Below are 8,639 nucleotides of genomic sequence, written 5' to 3'. Positions count from 1 at the left end.
GGCTTCCAAATTACATGCAAACAAGCGAGAATGTGGAAGGCTTCCAAATTACATGCAAACAAGCGAGAATGTGGAAGGCTTCCAAATTACATGCAAACAAGCGAGAATGTGGAAGGCTTCCACATTTCAACTCCCGCTTCCAATTTGTTTACTAATAGGCGAGAATATGGAATGCTTCCAAAAAACGCACTTCCAAGTTCCAACTGTCCATAATCTGGAAGCTGCCCCATATCCCACTGGCGGGAATGTGGAAGGTGGAATCATCCATAATCTGGAAGCTGCCCCAAGTCTAACCTTTTCACTGGCGAGAATGTGGAATGTGGAATCATCCATAATCTGGAAGCTGCCCCATATCCCACTGGCGGGAATGTGGAAGGTGGAATGTTCCATAATCTGGAAGCTGCCCCAAATCTAACCCCTTCCAAATTACATGCAAACAAGCGAGAATGTGGAAGGCTTCCACATTTCAACTCCCGCTTCCACATTACATGCAAACAAGCGAGAATATGGAAGGCTTCCAAATTACGGACAAATAGCGAAAATATGGAAGGCTTCCAAATTCCCACTGTCCATAATCTGGAAGCTGCCCCAAATCTAACCCCTTCCAAATTACGGACAAATAGCGAGAATATGGAATGCTTCCAAGTAACATGCCATCTTACCGTGCATTCCCATATTTCAGAAGGAGCCCAAACTCCGTACTGTTGGGAATCGTGTGAGCAGACTCCAGGTGTTGCTTAAGCCTCGTATAGCTGCGGTAGCACAGCGCGCACAGCTTTGTTGGAGGCTGCATGCAAAGGATGGAAAACAATCAGACAACTAAGCAGCATGTGTCTTCTAAAACAAATTAATAGTACCACTGGGGTATACTTACCATCTCCGTCAGAATAGAAAGAATACAGGCGACCTCGTCCCTGAAAAACAAAAGACTGTCCACAATGTGGAAGCACACACTGTCCAAAATGTGGAAGGAGACCATGCGCTTCCAAATTCCTATCTATTGCACTAGCATTAGCTCGCTAGCTAAATTGCAAAATGCTCGGAAAACAACCTTCATAACGCTACCTAACAGGCAAAAAACACAACCTGCGTCAATAGGCACACTACATAACACTACTACAAAAATACACCAATTTCTACAACACAAATGGCCACTTACCTGTCTATTCACCAAAATACGACACCAGCGAGCTCCAGACTTTCACCTGCCTCCTCAGTCCACCGTCTGCAGCAAACTTCCTGTTCACAGAGGAAGTGTCATGTGGTGGGCGGGAGACAATGGCTTAATAGAAGCAATGTGGAAGATTCCACATTCGCACCGTTCATGTTAATTCAAATTTGAATAGTAACAGGTGAGAATATGGAATCCTTCCAAAAAACGCACTTCCAAGTTCCCACTGTCCATAATCTGGAAGCTGCCCCAAATCTAACCTCTTCCAAATTCCTATCTATTGCACTAGCATTAGCTCGCTAGCTAAATTGCAAAATGCTCGGAAAACAACCTTCAAAACGCTACCTAACAGGCAAAAAACACAACCTGCGTCAATGGGCACACTACATAGAAAAAAATACACCAGTTTCTACAACACAAATGGCCACTTACCTGTCTATTCACCAAAATACGACACCAGATGTTCACCTGCCTCCTCAGTCCACCGTCTGCAGCAAACCTGCTAAACCTGTTGTTCCTGTTCACAGAGGAAGTGTCATGTGGTGGGCGGGAGACAATGGCTTAATAGAAGCAATGTGGAAGATTCCACATTCGCACCGTTCATGTTAATTCAAATTTGAATAGTAACAGGTGAGAATATGGAATCCTTCCAAAAAACGCACTTCCAAGTTCCCACTGTCCATAATCTGGAAGCTGCCCCATATACCACTGGCGGGAATGTGGAATGTGGAATCATCCGTAATCTGGAAGCTGCCCCAAATCTAACCTTTTCACTAGCGAGAATGTGGAATGTGGAATCATCCATAATCTGGAAGCTGCCCCAAGTCTAACCTTTTCACTAGCGAGAATGTGGAATGTGGAATGTGGAATCATCCATAATCTGAAAGCTGCCCCATATCCCACTGGCGGGAATGTGGAATGTGGAATGTTCCGTAATCTGGAAGCTGCCCCAAATCTAACCCCTTCCAAATCACACACAACCAGCCAAGAGCACTGTTCTTGTTTCCAAGTGAACTTTATTCCATCACAACAGGTCAACAACAGGTCAACAACCAACACAGGCCCTGACATCACATCACATCACATCACATCGCATTGACATCAGGATTGTCTTAAACTGTCCAACGTGCGGCCGGTCTTGCGGCGCGTCGGGGGACTCGCGTCCTCCGCGACCTCATTGGAGGTCTCTGACTCCGGATGCCGCCGCCGAAAGCGCCGTACGGTGAGGCACAAGATGGAAGCGGCGAGCGCGAGCGCGACCAGGCCCCCCGCCGCGGCTCCTGCGATCTCTGCCGCTGACGGAGGACGCGTTAGGTTCAGATCCAGGAGGCACTCCTCCATCCCGACGCGATTCGTCGCGGTGCATATGTATGTCCCGTGGTCGCGCTCCGTGGCGTTGGGGACGATGAGCGTGCCCGCTGCTTTGTCCATCACCGCCGAGTTGGGCATCAGCTCCCAGGGCGGATGTCGTGACCAGTGGTAATTGATGGGTGCCGCACCTTCCTGGGACCCGCAACGCAGCACTTTGGTTCGGCCCCTCTCCGTGTAATCGCACCTGGGCTTCGACGGCGGCTTGAGCACTCTGAGGACCGTATAGATGCTCCTGATGCCCGGAACCTTCTTCACCTGGCAGTAGTAAATGCCCGTGTCTTTGGTAGTCAGCAGCAAAAGGTTAACGGCAGCATCTCCTTTCGCGGGGTCCTCGGCGTCAAAGTAGACTCTGCCCTTAAGAGGCTCGTAGAGGCTGTCGTAGATATGCCCGGCCGTATACAGCAGGAACTCGGCCTTTTCCAGCGGGTGGCGTATGGACTTCACGCTCCATTCGATCTCCAATTGTCCTGCGTCCTCCGGGCCGGGGGTGAAGAAGCAGGCCAACTTCACCTTCTCGCCCTCGGCCTTCTCCAAAATCTTGCCGGTGCTGGTCTTGATCTCCATTGCTCTAGCTGTCAGTGCCAGGACGACGAGTCGGACAGCGAGCCTTTCCATGGCGGACAGATGGATGACAAACGCTTCCTGGGGAGAGAAATGAAAAATGAGTGGGAATAGGTGAGAATGTGGAAGCAGGCGATCTGCTTCCAAATTCCTATCTATTGCGCTAGCATTAGCCCGCTAGTTAGCATCGTTTCGAACGCTGGCAAAAGTCAAAGCGAAACAAATAAATACACCACATATTTAGTGTCCAAAGGGGAAACGTTACTAACACATGTCGGGATGGCCCATGTTTACTTACCTGCACCGTCTTTTTACTGCAGTCTATGAAGAGCGCTGAGGAGGAGCGTGTCGTGTGTGCGTCTGCCTAGCTCGTATTTTCCTGCTGAATAGGCTGACTTCCTGTTGACACAGGAAGTTAAAAACTTGACCTCCGGCAACAGGTGAGAATGTGGAAGATTCCACATTTCAACTCCCGCTTCCAATTTGTATACTAATAGGCGAGAATATGGAACGCTTCCAAAAGGCGCACTTCCAAGTTCAGACTGTCCATAATCTGGAAGCTGCCCCAAATCTAACCCCTTCCAAATTACGGATAGCGAGAATATGGATTGCTTCCAAAAGACGCATGTCCGACAAGTTGCGACTGTCCATAATTTGGAAGATGCAACTAGCGAGAATATGGAATGCACTGTCCATATTCTGGAAGCTGCCCTAAGTCTAACCCCCCGCACCCCCAAGCGTCCTAGCGGCTCAGGCTTCGGATATGTGACAGACCCCCTCCGGACCTCTCCGACACCGTATCCCGCGCCTCTCTGCGCCCTTCCCCGGCCGAGCTACGGCCCCGTAAGAGGCCGGGATTTTCACAATTTGGCGCCCCCTAGCTCGGCCGGGGAGCGGCCTAGAGACTCGGTTCTGACAGGACGATGCTCCCCTTGACCCTGCCTTTCCGTAGACGCCTGGCTCGCCGCTCTCGGGTGAGATTAAATTTTTCACTTTTCTGCCCATCCCCCACCCTTTGCTGCTTGGCCTCAGAAAGGCTTTTCTGCAGTCTGCTGAGCAGCTGGGAGAGAGCTCGGGCGAACCGATGCTGAAGGCCTGAAACTACTCGGATTCCGGTCTAACACAGCATCGGCGGAAGCCACAGCGTGTTGCCGTCTGCCTTCGTCGCTTGGGGTCGTTTGGGGTCGTTTGAGGTCAAAGGTCAAAATCAATGGTAAATGGTTGAAATATGGTGGCCTTCCACAATCCTATCAGTTTACATGTATTTTAGGGTTAGGGTTATCACACCTCTCCTCACATCCCTCATCTCATCTCCACCTGCACATCACACCTGTAATGAGCCCCCTGTTCTGCCTTTCTAAGGCTTCAGGGGGACACTCCTATGGCGGGCCGCCCACCCCCCTCACATCCCTCATCTCACCTCCACCTGCACATCACACCTCTCCTCACACCTCTCATCTCATCTCCACCTTCACATCACACCTCTCTTCTCATCTCCACCTGCACATCACACCTCTCCTCACACCTCTCATCTCACCTCCACCTGCACATCACACCTCTCCTCACACCTCTCATCTCATCTCCACCTGCACATCACACCTCTCCTCACACCTCTCATCTCACCTCCACCTGCACATCACACCTCTCCTCACACCTCTCATCTCACCTCCACCTGCACATCACACCTCTCCTCACATCCCTCATCTCACCTCCACCTGCACATCACACCTCTCCTCACATCCCTCATCTCACCTCCACCTGCACATCACACCTCTCCTCACACCTCTCATCTCATCTCCACCTGCACATCACACCTCTCCTCACACCTCTCATCTCACCTCCACCTGCACATCACACCTCTCCTCACACCTCTCATCTCACCGCCACCTGCACATCACACCTCTCCTCACACCTCTCACCTCACCTCCACCTGCACATCACACCTCTCCTCACACCTCTCATCTCACCTCCACCTGCACATCACACCTCTCCTCACACCTCTCATCTCATCTCCACCTGCACATCACACCTCTCCTCACACCTCTCATCTCACCTCCACCTGCACATCACACCTCTCCTCACATCCCTCATCTCACCTCCACCTGCACATCACACCTCTCCTCACATCCCTCATCTCACCTCCACCTGCACATCACACCTCTCCTCACACCTCTCATCTCACCTCCACCTGCACATCACACCTCTCCTCACACCTCTCATCTCATCTCCACCTTCACATCACACCTCTCCTCACATCCCTCATGTCATCTCCACCTGCACATCACACCTCTCATCTCACCTCCACCTGCACATCACACCTCTCCTCACATCCCTCATCTCACCTCCACCTGCACATCACACCTCTCCTCACATCCCTCATCTCACCTCCACCTGCACATCACACCTCTCCTCACACCTCTCATCTCACCTCCACCTGCACATCACACCTCTCCTCACATCCCTCATCTCACCTCCACCTGCACATCACACCTCTCCTCACACCTCTCATCTCACCTCCACCTGCACATCACACCTCTCCTCACACCTCTCATCTCACCTCCACCTGCACATCACACCTCTCATCTCACCTCCACCTGCACATCACACCTCTCCCCCGGCTCTCGGACCCCGCCGAGCGGCGCCCCCTAGCCCGCGCGCCCACCGAACAGCGCCCGCTGCAATCCCTTCCAAAACCCCATCCGCGCGCATTCACCTGCCAGTACCCGGGAATCCCTTCCAAAAACCGCCTGCCACCGCTTTCAATGCACCTCCATTCAAAGCCCTCTCATAGCCTGTCCAATGGCGCCCCCTCTGGTGCAACTTTTTCAGCACCCAGATTCTCACCTATTTGAATGTAAATCGAAAATCGCTTCCACTTTGTATTCACATTGAATGGAGGTCTCCTAACTCCAGCCTTAAGCCAGTCTCATGAAACATTGTCCCTTTTCACTAAAATATTCACCAAAAATACAAATTCCACCGGAATCCGATGGGGACTGCTGTGTCTCGTTCAGCCAGTATAGGAGCACATTTGGGAGCGATTTCGAGTCAATCGGACCAAAGACCTGGAAGCTATTGAAAAAATGGGCCACTTTTTTCACTAAAATATTCACCAAAAATACAAATTCCACCGGAATCCGATGGGGACTGCTGTGTCTCGTTCAGCCAGTATAGGACCACATTTGTGCCGAATTTCGAGTCAATCGGTCAAAAGACGACCGTAACCCTAACCCTAGCCCCATAACCCTAACCCTAACCCTAACCCTAACTCCAGCCTTAAGCCAGTCTCATGAAACATTGTCCCTTTTCACTAAAATATTCACCAAAAATACAAATTCCACCGGAATCCGATGGGGACTGCTGTGTCTCGTTTAGCCAGTATAGGACCACATTCTTGCCGAATTTCGAGTCAATCGGTCAAAAGACGACCGTAACCCTAACCCTAGCCCCATAACCCTAACCCTAACCCTAACCCTAACCCTAACTCCAGCCTTAAGCCAGTCTCATGAAACATTGTCCGTTTTCACTAAAATATTCACCAAAAATACAAATTCCACCGGAATCCGATGGGGACTGCTGTGTCTCGTTCAGCCAGTATAGGAGCACATTTGGGAGCGATTTCGAGTCAATCGGTCCAAAGACCTGGAAGCTATTGAAAAAATGGGCCACTTTTTTCACTAAAATATTCACTGAAAATACAAATTCCACCGGAATCCGATGGGGACTGCTGTGTCTTGTTCAGCCAGTATAGGAGCACATTTGGGAGCGATTTCGAGTCAAACGGTCCAAAGACCTGGAAGCTATTGAAAAAATGGGCCACTTTTTTCACTAAAATATTCACCAAAAATACAAATTCCACCGGAATCCGATGGGGACTGCTGTGTCTCGTTCAGCCAGTATAGGACCACATTTGTGCTGAATTTCGAGTCAATCGGTCAAAAGACGACCGTAACCCTAACCCTAGCCCCATAACCCTAACCCTAACCCTAACCCTAACTCCAGCCTTAAGCCAGTCTCATGAAACATTGTCCCTTTTCACTAAAATATTCACCAAAAATACAAATTCCACCGGAATCCGATGGGGACTGCTGTGTCTCGTTCAGCCAGTATAGGAGCACATTTGGGAGCGATTTCGAGTCAATCGGTCCAAAGACCTGGAAGCTATTGAAAAAACTGGGCCACTTTTTTCACTAAAATATTCACCAAAAATACAAATTCCACCGGAATCCGATGGGGACTGCTGTGTCTCGTTCAGCCAGTATAGGACCACATTCGTGCCGAATTTCGAGTCAATCGGTCAAAAGACGACCGTAACCCTAACCCTAGCCCCATAACCCTAACCCTAACCCTAACCCTAACCCTAACTCCAGCCTTAAGCCAGTCTCATGAAAGATTGTCCCTTTTCACTAAAATATTCACCAAAAATACAAATTCCACCGGAATCCGATGGGGACTGCTGTGTCTCGTTCAGCCAGTATAGGAGCACATTTGGGAGCGATTTCGAGTCAAACGGTCCAAAGACCTGGAAGCTATTGAAAAAATGGGCCACTTTTTTCACTAAAATATTCACCAAAAATACAAATTCCACCGGAATCCGATGGGGACTGCTGTGTCTCGTTCAGCCAGTATAGGAACACATTTGTGCTGAATTTCGAGTCAATCGGTCAAAAGACGACCGTAACCCTAACCCTAGCCCCATAACCCTAACCCTAACCCTAACCCTAACTCCAGCCTTAAGCCAGTCTCATGAAACATTGTCCCTTTTCACTAAAATATTCACCAAAAATACAAATTCCACCGGAATCCGATGGGGACTGCTGTGTCTCGTTCAGCCAGTATAGGAGCACATTTGGGAGCGATTTCGAGTCAATCGGTCCAAAGACCTGGAAGCTATTGAAAAAATGGGCCACTTTTTTCACTAAAATATTCACCAAAAATACAAATTCCACCGGAATCCGATGGGGACTGCTGTGTCTCGTTCAGCCAGTATAGGACCACATTCGTGCCGAATTTCGAGTCAATCGGTCAAAAGACGACCGTAACCCTAACCCTAGCCCCATAACCCTAACCCTAACCCTAACCCTAACCCTAACTCCAGCCTTAAGCCAGTCTCATGAAAGATTGTCCCTTTTCACTAAAATATTCACCAAAAATACAAATTCCACCGGAATCCGATGGGGACTGCTGTGTCTCGTTCAGCCAGTATAGGAGCACATTTGGGAGCGATTTCGAGTCAAACGGTCCAAAGACCTGGAAGCTATTGAAAAAATGGGCCACTTTTTTCACTAAAATATTCACCAAAAATACAAATTCCACCGGAATCCGATGGGGACTGCTGTGTCTCGTTCAGCCAGTATAGGACCACATTTGTGCCGAATTTCGAGTCAATCGGTCAAAAGACGACCGTAACCCTAACCCTAGCCCCATAACCCTAACCCTAACCCTAACCCTAACTCCAGCCTTAAGCCAGTCTCATGAAACATTGTCCCTTTTCACTAAAATATTCACCAAAAATACAAATTCCACCGGAATCCGA

The sequence above is a fragment of the Pagrus major genome, chromosome 14 (genome assembly GCF_040436345.1).
Source record: "Pagrus major chromosome 14, Pma_NU_1.0".
Classification (NCBI taxonomy): Eukaryota; Metazoa; Chordata; class Actinopteri; order Spariformes; family Sparidae; genus Pagrus; species Pagrus major.
Note: the sequence above shows the minus strand (reverse complement) of the source record.